General features: G+C 42.3%; 1 protein-coding gene and 1 non-coding gene across 2 annotated transcripts in view; both read left to right on the top strand.

The window, feature by feature from the left end:
• HECA (hdc homolog, cell cycle regulator) overlaps positions 1-24,454 on the top strand; it is a 60,349-nt gene that overhangs the window by 9,694 nt on the left and 26,201 nt on the right. The window lies entirely within an intron of this gene.
• TRNAR-UCG lies at positions 14,861-14,933 on the top strand. The gene has a single exon. It is a non-coding gene; the product is annotated as a tRNA-Arg (tRNA).

Raw genomic sequence — 24,454 nt, 5'->3', positions numbered from 1 at the left:
AATGATCAACCAATCATTTATCGAGTGCTTGCTGTGTTTAGAGGAAAGTACAATATAATGGAGTTGGTAGACACATTCTCTGCCCACAGTGAATAGTTCTTGGAAGCTGTGGTTTGTAATGGATTAAAATTGATTAGAGTTGAGAAACTAAAACAGAAACTCCTTATCATCGGCTTTGAAACAGTCACCTTGCGCCCCCCACATCACCTTGGCTGCTCTTCCACTACAACCCAACCAACACACTTGGCTCCTCTCTGGAGCCAACCTACTGACTGTGTAGCTCGATATCATCTGTCTCGCTGCCAACCTCTCACCATCCTGCACCTGGCCTGGAAAACCCTCCCTCTTCAAAGCCAACAGACAGTTGACTCTCTCCACCTTCAAAGCCTTATTGAAGTCACATCTCGAAGAGCCCTTTCCCTGACTAAGCCCTTATTTCCTCTTCTTCCACTCCCTTCTGCATTAGCACTTGAATTTGCTCCCGTTTTTTCACCCCTCAGCTCGATAGCGCTTATGTACCTACCGGTAACTTTATATTAATGTCTGTCTTCCCCTCTAGACTCTAAACTCGTTGTGGGCAGGGACCATATCTACCAACTTTGTTATAATGTACTCTCCCAAGTGTTTAGTACAGTGCTCTGCATACAGTTAGTGCTCAAATAAGTAGGACTGATTGATCCATTAAAATACAGTATGTGTGTTTGATACCAGTTGATTTAAAATCAAATAATGGTGGTGGTAACTTTTCTACCTCTAAGGAAGAGGAATGGTAATTAAAAAAAAATCCTTGGAGTTTATAAATTTTTGGTATTTTCAAGATTGCAAGGGAGGAAACGTGAGTAGCTGAAATGGTTAAGGGATTTTCATAGTTTGTATCAGCTCAAATGGTAAAAGTGCCATATATACATGGCAAGCAGCGAGGCCTTGTGGAAAAATCATGGGCCTGAGAGTCAGAGGACCTGGGTTCTAATTCTGACCTTACTACTTGCCTGCTATGTGAGCTGGGCAAGTCACTTCACTTCTCAGGGCCTCAGTTCCTTCATCTGCAAAATGGGGATTCAGTACCAGTTCATTCATTAAATAGTATTTATTGAGCGCTTACTATGTGCAGAGCACTGAACTAAGCGCTTGGAATGAACAAGTCGGCAACAGATAGAGTACCACTTCTTCCTCCTACTTTGACTGTGAGTCCCTTGTAGGACCTAATGATCTTATGTCTACCCCAGCACGTAGTATAGTGCTTGGCATAGAGTAAGCACTTAATGAAAACCACAATTATCATGATTATTATTAATAATAACAATATTGTTACTGTTATTATTATTTTCCAAATATGTTTGCCATTGTGGTTTGTTTTCAGGATTTTAGGTTGCCCTTATTGATCTTCAAAATGATAGTGCCTAATGCATCCTGGAACTGCAGGGAGCCAATAGAGAGGGTTTTGCAGTTTGCTCAGTGATGTGGAGGGGGACAGTGGTAATAATAATAGTAACAATAATGATGATGATGATAAGCACTACTGTGTGGCAGGCACTCTACTAAGCTCTGGAATGGATACAAGCAAAATGGGTTGGACACAGTCCCTGCCCATCATAGGGCTTACAGTCTTAATCACGATTTTACAGATGAAGTAACTCAGGCCCAGAGAAGGGAAGTGACCTGCCTAGGGCCACACAGCAGACTAGTGGAGGAGCTGGGATTAGAACCCCTGACCTCTCGACTCCCAGGCCAGTGCTGTATCCACTATGCCAAGTGACATAACCTTCATGAATCCAGTGCCCCCTCCCTTATGTAGCCCTTATAAACAGCCAGAGCTGCCCAATACCATTCAGTAGGACTGTTGCCCCTTTAAGCAGTTAGCCATACTGCTGTCGACACTTGTGAGTCTCTTAAAAATTGAGGGTTAGGTTGGCCAGACCCCAAATTTTGCCCTGACTGTCGGTGATTGCCTTTGGTGGATCAAGTCTCAAAAATGGGGTCCCTGAAGAGCTCTAAGACATGGAAACATTTACATTATTTTTTTTAAAAAAGTCTTTGCTATAAAGTGATTAAAAATTCAGATTCTTTGGCTATAGGATAATTCGTGTCATTTGCACAACTTTGCCTTTGGATGGCATTTAGGACACCCCTGTTCCTTGCACTGATGGGTCATTCCTGCCCATCACCTACATCTCTGGAATGGTTTTCCCCAGGGTTGGAGGAATTGGAGAAATGAGGATTTCGGGTCTTTGGTAATAGTGTTCCCTTCCTGCCCCATAGCTCCTTGTTACTCTCTCTGATTGTTTGTTTTGAGTTCTTTTCTGATTACCAGTGCTGGAAATGAACGCTTTTTGATTCATTCTTCTATGAAGACTTTGTGGGCACGGAACATACCTACCGACTCTGTTATTGTGTTCGCCCAAGTGCTTAGTATTGCGATCTGCACACAGTTAGGTGCTCAATAAATATGATTGATAGATTGATTGATTGAAGAAAGCTTAGTGTGAGAATGAGTTTGCCTACAATTCTTATAGATTGTAAGCTGCCCATCTTAGCAGATTTAGCATTCAACCATGAATTATAAATGAAAGCTCATCCTGGAAAAGATCTTCTGCATTGCAAGCAGTCATAATACACATTTAGCTGAGCTCTCTAAATGAGAAACCTTTTAGTTTGGAAACTTCAAGGTCACAGAGACAAGACTTGGTTAAAAAAAAATACTTAATGTTCCAGCTGGTTTCATTTGCGAGCCCCAAGGCTGGATCTAAGGTCCTCGTGGACTGGAAAAAAAATATTCTCACAGAATTTGCTGTGATGTAAAGACTTCATCAGAGTTTGGGGACTCTCTCTGTTGGAGTAGGAGAGATGGAAGAGAAGCAGTGTGGAAAAAGCAAAGGCTTGGGAATCAGAGGATTTGTGTTCTAATCCCGGTTCAGCCACTTCTTTGTTGTGTGATCATGGGCAAGTCACTTAACCCCTCTGTGCCCAGTTCCCTTATCTGGAAAATGGGGATCCAATACCTGTTCTCCCTCCTACTTAAACTCTGAGCCCCATGTGGGACCTGATGATCTTGTATCTACCAGATTGCTTGGCAGTACAATGCTTGGCACTTAATAAGGGTGTAACCAATACCCCTGTTATTATTAAGTGAAAGGATAGCAGGAAGGTCTGGGGAAGTTGCTCTACTTCCTCAGTAGTAAATATGGCATTTTTCTTCTGTTTATATATGCTAAGGGAAAATGGTGACTAGCAAGTGGTCACTAGGAAAGTAGTAATGGCTGAGTGCAGAGCAACACAGCAGCATGGAGAAGCAGCATGTTCTAGTGGAAAGAGCACAGTCCTGGGACTTAAAGGGTCTGAGTTCTAATCCATGTTCCACTTAGTGTGTGGTTGGGCAAGTCACTTAACTAATCTGTGTCTCAGTTTTATTTTTCTCCCTGGTTAGACTGTGAGCCTCATGCAGGACAGGGATTTAGTCCAACCTAAGTAACTGGAAGCAGCTTGGCATAGTGGATAGAGCATGGGCCTTGGAGTCAGAAGGTCATGGGTTCTAATTCTGGCTCCTTCACTTGTCTGCTCTGTGACCTTGGGCAAATCACATAATTTTTTTGTGCCTCAGTTTCCTCATCTATAAAATGGGGATTAAGACTAAGCCCTGTGCAATCTGATTTGTTTGTATCCACCTCAGTGCCTAGTACAGTGCTGGCACATAGTAAGAGCTTAACAAATACCATTATTATTATTATTATTGTATACTCCAGTGCTTAGAAAGATGTTTGACACACAGTAGCTGCTTAACAGATACCATTAAAAAAAGTAGACTTTGAGCAGGAAGCTGGGATTTTTCATGGTAAATTCATTGTGGGCAGGGAATGTGCCTGTTTACTGTTATGTTGTATTTTCTCAAGCACTTAGTACAGTGCTCTGCATACCATAAGCGTTCAATAAATGCGATTAAATGAATGAATTTGGTCCTCAACTGCCACTTTCCTTTTTTCTTGGACAAGGCTGGTAATAATTTTGTGATATTTGTTAAGCGCTTACTAAGCCAGGCACTGTACTAAGCACTGGGGTGGATACAAGCAAATCGAGTTGGATGCAGTCCCTGTCCTACGTGAGACTCAGCCTCAATCTACATTTTGTAGATGAGGTAACTGAGTCACAGAGAAGTTAATTGACTTGCCCAAGATCACACAACAAGCAAATGGTGGAGTTGGGATTAAGGCCCATGACCTTATGGTATTTGTGTCCACACCTTTTCTCTGTGCAAACCCTGTTAAGTAACTGTGCTGTGGTGACTACTGGGAAAGTAGGGAGGACTGGGGGCATGGGGTCCCCTCCCCACATGATACAAGGTATAATCAATCAATCAATGGCATTTTTTGAGTGCTGCACTAAGTGCTTGGGAGAGTACAATACAGCAGAATTAGCAGACATTTTCTCTCCCTACATTGAGTTTAAAGTCTAGAGGGGAGCTTATAGAACTCATTTCCTGTTTCAGACCAGGTTGTAAGATACACCGTTGGAGGGTTACAGAATTCACCTGACTTTGAAGTCTGGCCCCACCTAAATTCAGCAGTAGTGCTTCTAGTTAGAGCAGCTAGGAAGGAAAGCAGAGGGCAGTGGGAACACGGAATTGTACTTGAAGAGAAGCCAAGAGGAAGTTGGAGTTGAGGCATGGGGAGTGGATGATGAAGTATAATAACAGTGATCAAACATTTCTGTCCTGGGGGGAAATCTTAATGTACCAAGGTGGTAGAGGGTTGGGGGTTGATGTGCCTTGTGGGCAAGATTGGGGAAAACCTTGAATGAAGCAACCTGGCCTAGTGAGAAGCAGTGAGCCCTACTGGGTAGATACGGGGCTTGGGTTCTACTCCCGGTACCACCACTTGTCAGTCGTGTGACCTTGGGCTAGTCACTTCACTTCTGTGTGCCTCAGTTACCTCATCTGTAAATTCGGGGTTAAACCTTTGAGCCCCATGTGGCAGATGGACGGCGTCCATAGTGATTATCTTGAATCTACCCCACTGTTTAGTACAGTGTCTGTCACATAGTAAGTGCTTAACAAATACCATATTAAAACAAAAATGAAGTTCCTAGCATTTGCCTTTGCCACTTGCTTTACAAAAGTGGCTGAGGGAGGGATGGAGAAATAGAGAGCCTGTCATATAGAATTCTGGGGCTGGCTCTGACTTCCAGTGTATCTCCATCGTCCCTGAGTGCTGCTGGGATGCGTTCTTGGTGGAGGCCCTGAGATTGAGCCTCAGGTAGGTGAGTTTTGCATGTTTGGGTGCCGTTAGGCCCCTAGCCACTGCTCTGGCCAGGGACCCAGGACTGCCAGGGTAAGGTTCACCAGCAGTTGGTCCAGAGTAACCCCAAATAGAGGGATGCCAAGCCTCCTGACCCACCTCTTCTGTTCAGAGGCTTATGCAGAGCTCCAACAGGTAGGGTGGTGATGGCGGGGCAGGGCTGGGCGGTAATGTTTAAAAGAGAATCTTAAACTCTCTCTAGGCAGGAAGCTCATTATGGGCAAGGAATGCTAATTCTGCTGTATTTTATTAATTCATTCAGTAGTATTTATTGAGTGCTTACAGTGTGCAAAGTACTGTACTAAGCGCTTGGGAGAGTATGGTATAACAATATTCTCTTTCCCTCTTCAAAACCCTACTTAAAAATCACCTCCTCCAAGAGGCGTTCCCAGACTGAGCTCCTCTTCCCCCTCTACTCCCTCTGCCATCCCCCCTTTACCTCTCCGCAGCTAAAGCCTCATTTTCCCCTTTTCCCTCTGCTCCTCCACCTCTCCCTTCCCATCCCTACAGCACTGTACTCGTCCGCTCAACTGTATATATTTCCATTACCCTATTTATTTTGTTAATGAATTGTACATTGCCTCGATTCTATTTAGTTGCCATTGTTTTTACGAGATGTTCTTCCCCTTGACGCTGTTTATTGCCATTGTTCTTGTCTGTCCGTCTCCCCCGATTAGACTGTAAGCCCGTCAAACGGCAGGGACTGTCTCTATCTGTTGCCGACTTGTTCATCCCAAGCGCTTAGTACAGTGCTCTGCACATAGTAAGTGCTCAATAAATACTATTGAATGAATGAATGAATGAATAGAAACATTCCCTGCCCACAATGAGTTTACAGTCTAAGAGAGGGAGACAGAAATTAATATGAATAAATTACAGATATGTATATAAGGGCCGTGGGGCTAGGAGAGGGAGATGAATATAGGGAGCAAGTCAGGGTGATGCAGAAGGGATTGGGAGAAGAGGAAAGGAGGGCTTACTCAGGGAAGGTCTCTTGGAGGAGATATGCCTTCAATGAAGCTTTGTAGACAGGAAGAGTAATTGTCAGCTTTGAGGAAGGGGGCGTTCCAGGTCAGAGGCAGGAGGCAGTGAGACAAACAAGATCGAGGTAGGGTGAGAAGGTTAGCATTAGAGGAAGTGTGGGGGCTGGGTTGTAGTTGGAGAGTAGCAAGATGAGGTAGGAGGGGCCAAGGTGATTGAGTGTGTTTAAGTCAATGGTGAGGAGTTTTTGTTTGATGTGGAGGTTGATGGGCAACCACGGGAATTTCTTTGAGGAGTGGGGAAACATGTTCTGAACATTTTTGTAAGAAAATGATCCAGGCAATACAGTGAAGTGTGGGCTGGAGTGGGGAAAGACAGGAGTCAGGGAGGTCAGCAAGAAGGGTGATACAGTAATCAAGGTGGAATAGGTTAAGTGCTTGGAGTAACAGGTTAGATGGAGAGGGAAGGGAAGATTTTAGCGATGTTGTGAAGGTGGTACCGACTGGATTTAGCGATGGATTGAGTATGTGGGTTGAAAGAGAGAGGAGTCAAGATTTCGGGCTTATGAGATAGGAAGGATGGTGTTGCTCTCTACGGTGATGGGAAAATCATGGGGAAGACAGGGTTTAGGTGGGAAGATAAATTCTGTTTTTGACATGGTAAGCTTGAGGTGATGGGCGGACATCAAGTAGAGATGCCTCGAAGGCAGGAGGAAATATGAGACTAGAGAGATCGGCTGAAGAAGTAGATTTGAGTATCATTCTCTTAGGGGTGGTAGTTGAAGTCATGGGATTGGGTATAGATGGAGAATAGAAGGGGACCCATCACTGAACCTTGAGGGACCCCCACAGTTAGAGGGTGGGAGGCAGAGGAAGAGACCGCGAAAGAAACTGAGAATGAGTGGCCAGAGAAATAGGAGAACCAGGAGAGGACAGTGTTAGTGAAGCCGAGGTTTGATAACATTTCCAGGAGAAAGAGGGTGGTAGACAGTGTCGAAGGCAGCTGAGAGGTCGAGGAGAATTAGAAGGGAATAGAAGCTGATGGATTTGGCAAGAAGGAGATCATGGATGACCTTTGAGAGAGCAGTTTCTGTAGAGTGAAGGGGTCAGAAACCAGATTGGAGGGGATCAAGGAGAGAATAGGAGGAGAGGAATTTGAGGCAGCAGCTGTAGACAACTGGCTCAAGGAGGTTGGAGAGGAGTGGTAAGAGAGCGATGGGGTGAACTGGAGGGAGCAGTAGGGTCAAGGGAGGACTTTTTTAGGATAGGGGAGATAAGGGCATGTTTGAAAGCAGTGGGGTAGAAACCGTTGGAGAGGGAGCAGTTGAAGATTGCAGGTAGAGAGGAGGCAAGTGTTTTGAAAGAGTGAAGGAATGGGGTCAGATGTGCAGGTAGAGTGGGTGAATTTTGAGAGAAGGCAGGAGATCTAGTACAGTGTTTTGCACACAGTAAGCACTCAATAAATACAGGTGAATGAATATTACTGAGAAAGGTGGGAGAGTTGAAGGGGCAGGAGTGGGGAGGGCCTGGGCAGGGGAAGGGGAGATTTTAGGGAGATCATGCCTGATAATGTCAATTTTCTTAATAAAGTAGGTGGCCAGGTCATTGGGGGCAAGGATGGGAGGAGGTGGGGAGACGGGTTTGAGGACGGAGTTAAACATGTGGAACAACTGGCGAGGGTGGGCATGGGTGTCAGTAAGGATGGAGAAATAATTTTGCTGGGCAGTCAAAGCACACAAGGATAAACTTGAAGTGGATGAAGTTGGACTGATATCTAGATTTCTGGGAGCAGTGCTCTGTGGCTTGTGCACAAGAGTGAAGGAGACAGGCTGTGGGTTACTCTTGAAATCGCTTTGTACAGTGCTCTGCACTTAGTAATTGCTCAATAAATATGATTGATTAAACATTTGTCCTTCCTACCATTTGTCTGCCTTAGAGCCTTATAGCAAAACATAACCAGATGGGTCAGAGGAGGACCTTCCCCTCCCTTCAGCACTGTGCATATTTGTATATATTATTTATTACCCTATTTATTTTGTTAATGATGTGTATATCTCTATGATTCTATTTATTTTGATGATGTTCTGTTTTGTTTTGCTTTGCTCTCTGTCTCCCCCATTTAGACTGTGAGCCTGTTACTGGGCAGAGATTGTCTCTATTTGTTGCCGAATTGTACATTCCAAGTGCTTAGTACAGTCCTCTGCACACAGTAAGCACTCAATAAATATGATTGAATGAATGAATGAACCAGGATCAGGTCAGTAAAACAGAACATGGAGTATGTGAAGCCAAAGCTTTGAGCCATCAGGTTGGGAGCTGTAGCTTTTTTTTTCCCCTTTAGGTTGTTGTTTGCATTCCAGCCACTGCCCCTGCTGGAAATTCTATTTCATTATGCAAATGCATGTGAACACATACTGACCAAGGAACTCCTTTTAGATGCAAATTGTCCAGATTTTGCTAATGTTCTGCCACTAAAAATTGTGTTGATATTGTAAATTGCTCTCAAGCCTTTTTTCACAAAATACCACCTTCTATTGAAGCATTTGTAGTCTCCTACATTAGAATGTAAGCTCCTTGAAGCCAGGGATCTCGTAAATAATTAGTCCAATGTTCTTCCCAAAGTAAGTGTTCAATAAATACTATTGATAGCTGTTCACATAATGTACCCAATTTTATAAAATGCAGAGTACCGGAAATGACTGCTAAGCATTTCATTCAATTGTAAAATATTTGTGTGTATGTAGTAGGACAGTTCTTTTTCATTTGTAAATTTTCCCCATCCTCCATCCCTTAATGCCTAATATGCTGCACTCAAAGCAGTGATTGCACAATGAATGAGAGTAGCTTCGGTGAGGACCAAGTTATACAGCTATTGATTTCTCCTGCCTTCTTTGGTTTCATCTGTAAAATGAGGATGCTATTATTTTCTCTCCCAGCAGCCTTGTAAACTTAACTAATAAAATGATTGAAAAGCACTTTGCAAAATAAAACATGTTTATAGCTGCTTATTAATTATTTTATAGGTGAGTGAACTATAATTATTTCCCAAAGTTTTATTTCAAAAGACAGATCTGCTGTGACAAGCCAAGGTAATTTTCCCTTTCCTTTGGAGCACAGAATATATCTTTCTAAGGTTAGCACCTAATACAAGTTCCCTACTAGATTAAAAACTCACTGTGGGCAGGGAACGTGTCCACCAACTCTGTTATAATGTACTCTCCCAAGTGTTTAGTACAGAACTCTGCGCACAGTAAATACTCAGTAAATACAATTGATTACAGGTGCTTTAATAAGTGTTGGAATTTCCACAGTCTAGGAAACCTACTGCCCCAAACCCTTTGTCAGGATTTATTTTTTCAGAGCACCTAAATTTTGGGTCTGGAAGTCCACCTTCATAATGAGCACTAAAACCTTTCTGCTCCTTTTGGAGGAACCCTAATGGAAGACTTTAATGTATATATTTTAAAATGGTATTTGTTAAGGACTTACTATGTGCCAGACACTGTACTAAGCTCTGGGATAGATTTGAGATCAGCAGATTGGACAGGTCCCTGTCCCTCATGGGGCTAACAGTCTGAGTTGGAGGGAGGAGGATTTAATCCCCATTTTACAGATGAGATAACTGAGGCACAGAGAAGTAAGTTACTTGCCCAGGGTCACACAACAGTCCAATAATTCAGTGACATGAGATGATCAGTAACTGAGTTGAAAGGGTTTCCTCATGGGTTGTGGGTACGGGGCCTGTTTATTGTATATTTTCAGGCTTCAGTAGAAATTGCCTTATTTGTTTATACCCTGTGGGGTTAATTTCTGTGATTGAAGTCATTTTAATTAAAAATTGCATTTTAATCAGTCTTGGGAATTTTGTACTTCAAAGGAGGAGTATTTTGTTGTTCTTAATTTCTGTACTTTTTAAAAGTTCCTAGTTCTTGGTTTTGGTTGAAGGAGCCACAGGTTACCTTATTCATTTAGGCTGTCTTGAGCAAAATCTTAAGGAATAACAGAGAAAGGATGCTTTCCACCACCCTGGCAGGAAAGAGAAAAGTGCCTGCAGCATGAGGCCTCCACAAAACCTCAGGAAGACTGATTGCTCTGCCTCGGGAATGCCTTGGACTCTGAGACACGAGGAGCTGGAAATTCTGCCCCTCTAGCCACAGCACCATACTGATTTTGTTTCAGTTCTTTAAGTTTGTCCTTGTTTTTTATGTTGCCATAGTGTTTTAGTGTTTCATCACTCTGGAGTTGTCTTTTGCCAGTGCCCTCTTCCCCAGTTATATTCATAGATTTTGGCTGCTTGAGGGTCAGGGACCTTGCCTAATTCCCACTCTCAGTAACAACACCTAATAAATACAATTACCACTACTCCACATTGGGAAGCAGTGGGGCCTAGTGGAAGGAGCACAGCCCTTGGATTCAGGAGACCTGGATTCTAATCCCAGCCCTGCCACTTGTCTGGTTTGTGAACTTGGGCAAGTCATTTAGCTTCTCTGTGCCTGAGCTCCCTCATCTATAGAATGGGGATTCAGTATCCGTTCTCCCTCCTACTTAGATTGTGTGGCCATGTGGAACCTGATTGTCTTGTATGTACCCCAGCGTTTAGTACAGTGCTTAACAAATACAGTTATTATTACCACCACTACAACTACTACTACTGCAAGGAGGCAAAAGGGGAAACAGTGCCAGCTGCTACAAACATTTGGTACAACACTACCATGAGAGACAAACTTTTTGGAGGTACAATGTGACCAGAACTTCATTGGTCCTTTGAGTCACACACACACTTAGGTGAACTTCACTATCAGTGGAGTCTTCTAATACCAACACCCTCTGGACCATAAGCTAATTGTGGGCAGGAAATGTGTCTGTTTATTGTTATACTCTGCCAAGTGCTTAGTACAGTGCTTTGTACACAGTAAGCACTCAGTAAATATGATTGAATAAATGATGAATGCCAAAGACAGCTATAAAGTAATTTAACAGGATGCTTCAGTTGATTGGATTTTCTTTCCCTATAAGTTCAACAAAAGTTAGGAGATTGGCTGGCTGTAATAACAAAGTTTTATTAATATTATATTATATATTTTAAATAGAAGGCATTATATTCAAATTGCTATACTCGCAGTAATGATCAAGTAAGTACAAATGTGGAAGCAGTGTATGAGTAACTTTGAAGCCTGTGGGCAAAGCATAGAGATTAGCAAAGTTTGAAGAGGAAGCTCTAGTCAAATGTGTCGGCAATTTTATTGGTTAGACTTGTATTGAATGAAAATAATGGCAGAATTTTCGTGCAAATAGGCCACTGTAGTTATTTAAATGAATAAAACCTTTTAATCAATTTAATGGTATTTATTGAGCACTTACTATGTGCAGAGCACTGAAGTAAGCACTTGGGAGAGTACACTTTAACAGAATTAGTGTACATGAAATATGTTTGGTGGCGCATTTAGGTTGGTGGGAGTGGGCAGGGGGCAGGATAGCTTCTGCAAACCCACCCACAAGCTCAAACACTCCTTTCTCCAAGTTCATAATTTAATATATACATTCTATCTTTGACTGAAAAAAATAACATCTATTTCTGGGATATATGCAGTGGTTATTCTGGGCAAAGCAGCATTCTAGAAAATGAGGGGTTTGTGTGTTCGAGTTAGTGTGTTCTGGTGCTTTTGCAAAGGTTTTTATTTTAAGAGATAACATGAAGATGAACTCCCAAGGGTTGAGCTGGAGCATTTTAGTGGCTGTGGCACCATCTGGATGGAACAGTCCTTGGGGCCCGTGCTTAATAATAATGATGGTATTTGTTAAACACTTACTATGTGCCAAACACTGTTCTAAGCACTAAGCGCTATAGCACTGCCACTTGTGTGGGTGAAGCTTGCTTAGTTCTGGGGATAGATAATTTTTTTTTTGTGGTGTTGGTTAAGTGCCTACCATGTGGCAAGAACTGTTCTAAGCCCTGGGGTAGATTCAGGTTAATCAGGTGAAACCCAGTCCCTGTCCCACATGGGGCTCACAGTCTAAGTAAGTGACAGGAATAAGTTCTTGCACTCAGAACCTCAGAATTTGCCTGCAACCTTGGGCAGATTCCATTGTTGCTGCCTTTCCTCAGCAAGGATCATATTTATTGAGTGCTTACTGTATGTAGAGCACTGTACTAAGCTCTTAGGAGAGTATAGTGTAACTATATAGCAGACCTATTCCTTGCCCAAAATGAGCTGAGAGTTTAGAGGAGGAGAACTAAAGGAGGAGTATCCTTTTACTATCCGGAAGGCGTGACATTCTCATTGAAAATAGCAGCTTCCAAAAGGGTTTGGCTATATTCAGGTTTGAGGTGACCATAGTAGGTTATTACAGAAATTAGGGCTTTTAGGATTATATCCCTAATTAATGAGGATGATAATAATTGTGGTATTAAGCGCTTACTGTGTGTCATATTCATACTAGTGTAGATACAGTGAAATAAAATCGGTCATAGTCCCTGTTCCACATGAGGCTCGCAGTCTGAGGGAGAACAGGTATTGAAATCCCATTTTATAGCTGAGGAGACTGAGGCACAGGGAAGTTAAGTGACATATCCAAGGTCACACAGTAGTCAAGTGAGCTAGGCTTAAAAGCCAGGCCTCCTGATTCCTACTCCTGAACTCTTTCTACGAGGTCATGCTTCTTCTCAGTGAATCAGTCAATCATCAGTCATATTGAGCATTTACTGCGTGCAGGGTACTGTACTAAGCACTGGGGAGAGTACAGTATGACAGAGTTGGTAGATTCGTTCCCTGCTCACAATAAACCTACAAGTCTAGACTAAGCGCTGGGAAAGATAGAACACAGAGTGAAACCACACATTGAGTGAGAACAGTCTGTACTCAATGAGATGGACCAGGGGTTTGAATGGCATAGCCCTGGATTTTTTTAAATTTTATTTTTATGGCATTTGTTAAGTGCTTATGACATGCCAGACCCTGTATTCAGTGCTGGGGTAGATACAAAATAATCTGGTTGGACACAGTTCATGTCCCAAAGGGGCTCACATTCTTAACGCCCATTTTATATATGAAGTAACTGAGGTGCAGAAAAGTGAAGTGATGTGCCCAAGGTCACATAGCAGACAAGTGGCAGAGCTGGGATTAGAACCCAGGTCCTCTGAATCCCAATCCCATACTCTTTCCTCTAGGCCATGCTCCTTCCCCTTTATGTTTTTGGGTTCACACCTGCTCAATAAACTTTGTCAGTTAGAGTGTGAGAATGACTTAACTCTTTCCTACCTAAATTGGATGTGAACCAAGATGCTAATGGATTCAGCATACCTTCACTTCACCAAACCATTCATTTGAGGAATGGAACTAAATAATGATAAAGTGCAAGTTTGCTGCTCCCAAAGGGAGTGCTGTTCAGATATTTCTATGCGTCAGGCTTCTAGAGGTAGAATTGGTGAAATAATAACCAGCTATGGTTTGCTAGGTGAAGCATGAACCATTTTTTCATTTGGGCAAATTGATTCTCTTTTTGAAAGGGGTTAAAATTAGAAAGTTGAAAAGCAGATGGTCTTTGCTTGGAACAGGAACAAAACCCAGCAGATGAAGTTTCAGTTCTTAAAAAACAGCTCCCCCCCAAATCCTCTAGGCTTTATGAATAAGGTTTTTAAGAGTGTGAGAGGCATATAACTTTACTGAGTTTGGAGGAGTACCAACAGTCGCCCAGAAGTACAGATTTCATGATGATTATTTATCCCAATTTATTCTGTTTCATTAAAATGTTGTAGTAGAAAATGACAATTATACAGACATGTCTTGGTTGACGTGCTGAGCCAACATACCCAAATGATAGTATTTTTCCTGTGATTTAAATGATTAAAATATCTTTTGAGCCTAGGCTGGAGACAGTTTTAAACAATTCAGGTTTGATCATATTTCCTTTAAAGAAAAAAGTATTGAAGGTTTCTGGGTTTTTTTCCTACCCTGCTTTTTACAGACCTAAAGGATTAGAGGAAATTTGGAAAAAAAACAAAACCCAAACACTTCAGTTCAGGGTTATCATTTTAGATGACTCTGTTGTAGTAATTAAACATACATTAAATACTCTATATCATTGAATGATTAATGTTTTTTGTAAAAATATTAGCTCTGAGTTCTTGGCTGGATCAAGTCCAACTTTCTGGAATTCCAGGTTATGGAAATTTAAAAGTTTATAGGTTCTTCTCAGCAGATGTAACTCAGTCACATAATGGCTACTTTAATAGTGTCCCATGGTGAAATTATAACTATGGTATAAAAGAAGGAGTGTTTTATAGTGCTGCTATGTTAACAACTGGTGTTGTTTTTAAGGAACGTTTCACTTTGTGTAGTAGAAAGTTTAATTTGAATCCCAACTATGTGTGTTATTTACTACCTGTGTGAAGGACCAGGTTTGACGGAGGCAAGGTATTTTCAATCAGTTACTCGTATTTATAGAGTGCTTCCTGTGTGAAGAGCACTGTACTAAAATCTTGGGAGAGTACAGTATAACAGTTGACAGACACGTTCCCTACCTATAGCCTAGAGAGGGAGGCAGACAATATAAATAAGTAAATTATGAATATTACCGTGGAGTTGTGCCCGGGGCCGCGTGGCCTAATGGATAAGGCGTCTGACTTCGGATCAGAAGATTGAGGGTTCGAGTCCCTTCGTGGTCGCTCACTTAGAGGAGCAGCGTGGCTCAGTGGAAAGAGCACGGGCTTTGGAGTCAGGGCTCATGAGTTCGAATCCCAGCTCTGCCACTTGTCGGCTGTGTGACTGTGGGCAAGTCACTTAACTTCTCTGTGCCTCAGTTCCCTCATCTGTAAAATGGGGATTAAGACTGTGAGCCCCACGTGGGACAACCTCATTCCCCTATGTCTACCCCAGCGCTTAGAACAGTGCTCGGCACATAGTAAGCGCTTAACAAATACCAACATTATTATTATTATTATTATTGTGGGGCTGAGGGAGGGGATCATGCTATGAACTCTGATTATGCTGTTTTAATTCTCACTTAGGTAGGCCAAATGCCATGAACTTTTTGTCCTTTGGGAAGTCTTTGAGTATTTGAGCAGCTCTGGTGGATTTTCTGTTGGCCCTAGAGCTGCAGGATTCTTTTTATGAGAGCACCAAGAGAGTAGAAGTGAAATCCAGCAGAAAGGCTGCAGGGGAGGGTGATGATGGTATTTGTTAAGCACTTACATTGTGCTAGTCACTATACTAAGCCCTGGGATGGACAAAGGCAAATGGGGTTGGGCACAGTCCCTGTCCCACATAGGGCTCACAGTCTTCATCTCCATTTTACGATGAGGTAACCGAGGCCCAGAGAAGTAAAATGACTTGCCCAAGGTTACACAGCAGACAAGTGGCAGAGCTGGAATTAGAACCCAGGTCTTTGTGACTCCCAGCCCCATGCTCTATCTACTAGGCCACACTGCTTGAAATTCAGTTACTGTCAAATGGGGATGGATGGTTTCAGGTGATTGATTTGAGGTTGTAATATAAGAAACAGATGAGTCCAGTATCATCTGATAATTTTTTTGGGGGGTGGGGGACGTCAGATGGAAATTAATTTTAAACATGGTTGCCCAGTTTACCCGTTTATACTGCTTTGCAATTATATTGATTGTGAAATATTCTTGGGAAGTGATTTGACACATGAATGGGTAAGGGATAGTGGTGGGCGTGTTTCAGGCTCTGCTCATTCATTCATTTAGTGGTATTTATTGAGTGCTTACTATGTGCAGAGCACTGTACTAAGCACTTGTAAAGTACCATTCGGGAACAGAGAGAGACAATCCCTACCCAACAACGGGCTCACAGTCTAGAAGGGGGAGACAGAAAACAAAACAAGTAGACAGGCATCAATAGCATCCAAAGAGATAGAATTATAGAAATATACACATCATAGTAAAATAAATAGAATAATATGTACAAATTTACACAAGTGTTGTGGGGCAGGGAAGAGGGTAGAGCAGAGGGAGGGAGGGAATGGGGCGATGGGGAGGCGAGAAGGAGCAGAGGTAAAGGGGGGCTCAGTCTCAGAAGAACTCCTGAAAGAGGTGAGAGAGAGCTAGTTTGGTGGATGTGAGGAGGGAGGACATTCTAGGCCAGAGATAGGAAGTGGGCCAGGGGTCTACAGCAGGACAGGCAAGAACAAGGCATAGTGAGGAGGTTAGCGGCAGAGGAGCCGAGTGTGCGGACTGGGTTTAGGAGGAGAGAAAGGAGGTGAGGTAGAAGGGGGCAAGGTGATGGAGAGCTTTGAAGCCAATAGTAAGGAGTTTTTGCTTCCTACAAAGGTTGATAGGCAACCACTGGAGAATTTTGAGGAGGGGGCATGACATACCCAGAGTGTTTCTGTAGAAGGATAATCCAGGCAGTACAGTGAAGTATAGACTGAAGAGGGGAGAGACAGGAGGTTGGGAGATCAGAAAGGATGCTGATGCAGTAATCCAGTTGGTGCTCCTTGGAAGTCTGGCACATCCCAAGTTTAGAGAAGCAGCATGATCTAGTGGATGGAACATGGGCCAGGGAGTCAGGAGATCATGGGTTTTAATCCCAGCTCCGCCATTTGTATTCTCTGACCCTGGGCAAGTTACTTCACTTCTCTGAGCCTCAGTTACCTCATCTCTAAAACGGGGATGAAGACTGTGAGCCCCTTATGAGATAGGGACTATGTCCAACCTGATTTGCTTGTATACCCCTTTGTCCCCTCAACCCAAATGCTTACTACAGTGCCTGGCACACAGCACTTTAATAATGATATTATTATTATTATTAGAACTGTCCAGTAAGACCCTGTAGTTTTAACTCAGAAGATTCTGTGCATTTTCTTCTCTTCTGCTATGTTGTTTGCTTCCCACCATCATGAAACACCTTCATAACAAATAGCATCTCTATTCTTTCTTGTCTCCCTGGATTGGTTCAGTCTAGATTCAGGAACTTTTGTTTACACATAGGTTTTAAACTCCTAGATTGTAAGTGCCTTGAAAGCAGGGATCATGTTTAGTGAAAAGAGCACAGGCTTGGGAGTCAGGAGACTTGGGTTCTAATCCCAGTTCTACCACTTGGCTCTTAGGTGATTTTGGACAAGTCACTGAAGTCATTTATAAAGTGGCGATTCAGAATCTGTTCTCCCCGTCCCCTTCAGTTTTGACCCCCATGTGGGTTATGGACACTGTCTGATCTTATGGTACTGTATCTAGCCCAGCTCTTAGTACAGCGTTTGGCACATAGTAAATTTGGGAATGTGTCTGCTTATTGTTGTATTGTACTCTCCCAAACGCTTAGTACAGTGGTCTGCACACAATAAGCATTCAATAAATATGATTGAATGAATGGATGAAGTTTAACAAATACTGTAATTATTAGTAGTTTTTATTGTTACTGTCTTTTAATCTCCCAAGCACTCAGTATAGTGCTCTGCCCACTGTCAGAGCTCAATAAATTAATTCATTCAAATGTATTTACTGAGCGATTATTGACACTTTTGACACATTTTCCTGCCCACAATGAGCACTTACACTCTGGGGCACTCTGGGGTGGTGCGGGGCTGGGTGGCGGGGGGTGGGCAGACAGACATCAGTACAAGTAAATAAATTATAGATATGTACATAAGTGCTGTGGGGCTGGGATGGGGGAAGAGCAAAGGGAGCAAGTCAGGGCAACACAGAAGGGAGGGGGAGAAGAGGAAAGGGGGGATTTAGTCTGGGAAGCCTCTTGGAGGAGATGTGCCTTCAATAAGGTTTTGAAGGTATTGATTGATTGATATTCACCATCTGGCTTGACCTCAGACTGCATCTGTAAATTGGGCTCGAGCTAAGTCTGTGGAGACCCCTAATCCTCAGATAATGCAGCAACCTCTCTTACATTCTGAGGACCTGGGGTCTAATCCTGGCTCTGCCACTGTTTGCTGTGTGGCCTTCGGCAAGTCACTTAATTTCTCTGTTGCCTCATCTGTGAAATGGGGATTCAATCAATCAGGTAATCAGTCAGTAAATAAATTATGTTTATGTACGTAAGTGCTGTGGGGCTGAGGGAAGGGGTAAATAAATTAAGACTGTGAGCCCTATGTGGGATAAGTACTGTACCCAACCCTATCTTGTATTTACTTCAGCACTTAGTATAGTGTCTAGCACATAGTAAATGCTTAACAAATACCGTAAAAAAAGACATCTGGTATGGGTATCAAAGCCCTCCTAATAATCACATCTCCTCCAAAGGGCTACTGTGACTAAGTCCTCATTTCCCCTGTCCACCCTCTCCTGCATTGCCTATGCATTTGGATCTGTACCCTCTACATTTATATACAAATTCCAATTCCCTTGTCTCACTGTATTATTTGTCTCCCATCCACTCTGTAAACTCTTTATGGGCAGGGATCATGTCTACCAACTCTATAATACTTTCCCAAGGTCTTAGTACAATGCTTCTTAAACAGTAAGCACTCAATAAATACCATTGATTGATTGAGGAGCTTATAGGTTCAGCAACCTAGCACTTGCTAAGCATTCTGCATTTTTTTTCTCCCATCCAGTTGCAACTTTGTGATACTCCCAAATTTCCTTGATGATTCAGTTAAGGTGCTTATGATTCCTGGTTTGCCATCAGCCTGTTTCATATAGCAGCTAGAGTGACTCAAGGCCCAGGACTTTATTTGTGGGTAAGCCTGCAGGCTGGGTGGAGTCCAGCCTTTTAACAGGCTGTGATTAGCCTTGCTTTCTTGCCCAATCAGTCGGTTTTCTTTTTTTTAAAATGGTATTTGTTAAGTACTTACTATGTGCCAGGCAATGTTCTTAGCGTTGGGGTAGATATATGCTAATCAGGTTGGTCACAGTCTCTGTCCCACATGGAAGGCCAAATGACTCGATTTAGATTAGCGTATTTTGGACACATAATCAGGAGGACTAATTTTCTGGAGAAGACACTAATGCAGGAAAACATGAAAGAGGCAGTTCAGCAGCTAGAGGGACAGGGACCTTAAGAGTCATAACGGAAGAACTGTTAGAAAGGTTGCGGATTATGGCCGAAGACAGGATGTTCTGGAGAAAATGTGCCTGTAGAGTCGCTCTGAATCGGAAACAACTCAGTGGCACTCGATGATAATAATACTATGTGCCAGGCTCTGTGCTAAGCACTGGGTTGAATACAAGCTCATCAGGTTGGGCACAGTCCATGGCCCACATGGGGCTTGTAGTCTCATTCCCCACTTTACAGATGAGGAAACTGAGGCACAGAGAGTGAAGTGACTTGCCCAGGATCACACAGGAGACAAGGGGCTGAGCCGGGATAAGAATCAGGTCCTTCCGACTCCCAGGCCTGGGGTCTGTCCACTAGGCCATGCTGCTTCCATAGTATTCCTGTTGTCCAGACCACTGGATAAGAACCACACATTAAAACTTTGTTTATTCCTTAGAATGGACAATTCCTAAATTAAACATAAAATTTGATACAAAGAATTTATGCCTAGTATTGCTAGATTTATAGGATGAGGAGGAAGTTAGAGCAAAGTGACCAGTGTTTGGCATTTGTAGCCTGTCATAAAACTATATTATACTGCTCCTTCTCATTGCTCAAGAAAGCTCTAAAAAGCAAAAAGAAAAATCCTCATTGTCTAACATGTTTAAAGTGTTTTTAAATAGCCATTCTGTTTTTCTTTAATAAAAGTGAAATGTAGTTTATTTTAAATGCACTTTTTTCTGATGCTTGGTGTTTTAAAGCAGATTTCACTGTACTAGGATTTAGGGCACTCTGATGCCATCCAGGAAATTTTTGTGTACAATTACACATATATTGACAAAATAATATGAATATGTGTTTCTGGATCTACAAGAAAAATCTGGTAGTTTGAACATTTGGGATTTTTGTATTTTCTTCTTCTGGACTAAGTTTTCAAGCCTGGAATGAAAGGTTTTCAGGTTGGCTTTTCTTTTGAGGGTCTCTGTGTTAGAATAGCGCTCTTGTCTCACAAGAAGGAAGTGTAAAGACAAATAAATTTCAGTAAATTTCAACAGCATGAAGTGTGTGGCTGGATTGTATTTGAAAGACCTTGGATGAGTTGTATAATTTCTCTGTGCCTCAGTTACCTTATCTGCAAAATGGGGATTCAGTATCCATTCTCCCTTCTACTTAGACTGTGAGCCCCATGTGGAACCTGATTATTTTGTATCTACCGCAGCACCTAGTACAGTGCTTGGCACATAATAAGCTCTTAGCAAACACCACAATTATTACTAAATGGGCTCAAACTGCTGTGTAAGGTTAGTTAAAAACAAGAACATTTTGGCAGGATGGGTTATTACTAGAATGGGCTACTGAGGGAACTTATGTATTCACCATTCCTGCTAACCTCTAAAAATGGGATAAATAAATCAATGATAATTATTTATATGCATATAAATAAATAAATTTGTATCTGGGCAGAACACTGTACTGAGCACTTGGGAGGAGACAATAGAGTTAGTAGATTCAATCCCCTGCCTTCAAAGAGCTTATAGTTTAGTGGGGGAGGACAGATAACTAAAATAAATTAAAGGTTGGGGGAAGCAACTGAGTTGAGTTTAAAAATAAGTTGAGTTTAAAGACATGTACAGAAGTATTGTTGGGGTAGGAAAGTGTCTTGGGGGTGGATTAAGTGCTTGCAGGGGAAGGTTCAAGTGCATAGGTGATTCAGTGGGAGGAAATAGGATGAGGAGATGAAAGACCAGTCAGGAAGGACTCCTGCAGGACGGAGGCTTTGCTTTCAGAAGGTCTTTAAAGACAGGGAGAGCAGTGGTCTGTCATATGAGGGGAGGGAGTTCCTGGCAGGAGGGAAGGTGTGAGCAACAGGTCAAAGGTGGGAGAGATGAGATTAAGGCACAGAGAGTAGTTACTCTTTCCACACACCCCCACAAAGCCTTATTGAAGGCACATCTCCTCCAAGGGGCCTTCCCAAACTAAACCCACTAATCTCCCAGTCCCTTCTGTGTAGCCCTGACTTGCTCCCTTTGCTCCCCTTCCCAGCCCCATTGCACTTATGTATATATCTGTAATTTTATATATTTGTATCGATGTCTGTGCCTCTTCCTCCATGCCGCCCCCTCGCCGCCCCCCTCACCCCCCGAACTGTGAGCTCGCGTGTGCAGGGAATGTCACTGCTTATTGTTGTATTGTACCAAGCGCTTAGTACCCGGCTCTTCACACAGTAAGCACTTAATTGCGATGGAATAAATAAGTGAGGTGAACAGACTTGGTAGTGGTGAAAGAGTGTCAAGGATAAGTAATGGGGGAGAAAACTGACTGAGAGCTTGAAAGCCAGTGGTGAGGAGTTTCTGCCTGATGCGGAGATGTATGAGCAACCACTGGAGGCATTTGAGGAGTGGGCAGAAGGACGTTTTAGAAAAATGATCTGGGAAGCAGAAGGAAGTGTGATCTAGAGAGGGCTGAAGGCTGGGAAGTCAGCGAGGAGGCTGATGCAGTAGTCAAGATGGTATGCGGCAAGTGCTTGGACCGAGGTAGTGCTAGTTTGCGCGGAGAGTAAGGGGTGGATTCTGGAGAAATTGTGAAGAAAGAAGATTTGACTGGTGAGATAGATTAGCTGTGAGTTGGCTTAGGTGAAAGATCGGACTAAGTGATCAATCAGGATCCCTTCCAGTCATTCCATTTAGTGAGGTATTGTGCAGCCTGCTCTGGGACATCCTGGACTTGTCAGAATGTCCGCTTGCTTCCTCCAGCTAGCACATGACACAGCACATGACACTAAAATGTAAGAAAGGAAAGGAAGAGGCAGACTACGTGGAGCATCTTTTTATTAATATCTGGACTATCTGAATATGAAAAATACACAGGGATGGACAAACTTTAAGAAAGGAAGCCTTTTTTTCAAGAAAGGAAGAATTAGCAAATCATTTTCCCAATTCTCCAAACCCTAATGATCATTATCATCACCACCATGAAGGTTTATTAAGCAGATATTACGCGAGAGCAATATACCAGGTAATCATCCTGTGGCAAAGTATGTACTGTGGGAAGCACTAAGTTCTTGCTCCAAATGGGTTAATTCTTTTGCGTTGTTGTCCTAGTAAAACTTAATAAACCTCCACCCCCCACCCTCTATACTAGTACAGGTCTATCTCACCGCCTATGTCAGAATCATCAAGTACCCATATCAAAATGTTTTGAAAACATGCATCTTATTCCGGGCTGTTTTTCTCCTTGAAAAACCTTTGTGGGCCTATTATGAAACTGCATTTATATGTGTCATCCAAATTGATGTTTTCGAGAGCCACAGGGTTTTCATGTTATGACAAAAGTCTGCCCGTGAAGATAGGATTTAGATCTGGATCTGTCTCCTGCATAATCACTGTCAGTATTGTTAAAAAAGATCCAGGAGATGTGAGATTTTGCCATCCTTACCGTTTTTGTGTTTCTTTCTAAAGGCCTATAGCAACTAAAATAATCTCTAGTTCTTGAAGTCAAAATGGAGTTGGCGTTCTTTCAAAATCACTGTATTAAGAAAATATTCACTAGGTATAGACAGAAAGATCAAAGAAAAAGTATATGTAGATATAGTAGAAGTTTACCATCTAAAATATTGATTTGTGTATTGTTCTTTTATTCCATTACCTTAATTTGGTTTGGTGCCTATGAATAAGGAGGCCAAAATCTTCTTTCGAAACTCAGCTGGATAAGTTTGCACCATGTACCAAATGGACTTGGTACATATTTGGGAAATACATATTATACATATTTGGGAAAGTCCCAATACATATTTGGGAAAGTCACTTAATTTACCTGGGCAGCTTCAGTTTCCTTATCTGTGAAATGGGGATTAAATACCTGTTATCCCCTCCCATTTTGATCATGAACTCCATGAGGGACAGGAACTGTGTCCAACCTGCATATTTGTATCTACCCCAGTGCTTGACATGTAGCAAACACTTATAAATACCACTGTTATTATTATTGTTAATATTAAAAAGGATAAAATCTCATAATTACATCCTGTCCTTAAAGTGCTCTTAAAATAAACTAATAAATAGCATTGGAAGAGGGGAAAAAAATCCTTAAGCGGCTTTTGGAATGGTAAATTTGCACTGGATGGCATGAAATTGCCACAACTGTTCACTTCCACAATGGTATTCCCCCTCTAGATTGTAAATTTGTTATGGGCAGGGAATGTGCTAGTTGTGTTGTACTCTTCCGAGTGCTTAGTACAGTGCTCTGTACATAGTAAATACTCAATAAATATGATTGATATTCTACCTTAAAGGTTTAAAACAAAGTAGGTTATTCTCTTTAGGGTATCTTTCTAAGTGAGACGATTTATTGGCGGCACAGTATACTTGGCCCTTGATGAGGTTCAGGTTTAGCTTTCTGTAGTTCATTGATCATCTTTGAAAACAACTTGTAAATCACGGAGGAGGAACAAACTAAAAAGAAAGGAAGTGATCAAACTAAATCCTATCCCGAATTTAATAGTTTTAAACTTGTGGCTGGGACTTTCCCAAAGCCATCTCCCATGACACGGAGTCATTAATGTGTGATAAGGGGCTGTCGGAGACATCCTCCTCCTCCTCCTCTCTACACATTGCAGCTCCTGAAGCTGCAATGCCCCCTTGGGTTAGATCTGGAGCAGTCTGGGAAAAGTGACTCTAGGTCTGCTCTAGATGGCTCTTTGTCTAAACCCCAATATAGCTGATCTGGAAAACTGAGTATGTGATCAAGTGGATAGATCATGGGCCCGGGAGATCCGCCACTTGTCTGCTCTGTGACCTTGGATAGATCACTTCACTTCTCTGTGCCTCAGTCACCTTATCTGTTAAATGGGGATAAAGACTGTGAGCCTCATGTGGGACAACCTGATGACCCTTTATCTACTCCAACACTTAGAACAGTGCTCTGCACATAGTAAACGCTTAACAAATACCAGCATTATTATTATTATTATTATTGCTCTGCACAAGGTAAGTGCTCAAGAAATACCATTGACTGATTGATTAAATGATCTCCCTAGCCACAATGTCATGAGCCTTGGTGCATCCCTACTGGCTGAATCAGTATAGTCTCCCCTTGTTTGTTTTTAATTTGCAAATGCTTTAAAAACAGGAGTGACAAAGGAGTTTGCCACAATGTTAGATTAAGTGTCTTTGCAAATAGCCACCTACCTGGGATGGATGTAGTAGTAGTAGAAATATTTATTGAAAATGCTTTGTGCAAA

Source organism: Ornithorhynchus anatinus, chromosome 2, assembly GCF_004115215.2.
Source record: "Ornithorhynchus anatinus isolate Pmale09 chromosome 2, mOrnAna1.pri.v4, whole genome shotgun sequence".
Lineage (NCBI taxonomy): Eukaryota > Metazoa > Chordata > Mammalia > Monotremata > Ornithorhynchidae > Ornithorhynchus > Ornithorhynchus anatinus.
The sequence above is the reverse complement of the archived record's forward strand: the minus strand, read 5'-3'. Positions and strand labels throughout refer to the sequence as shown.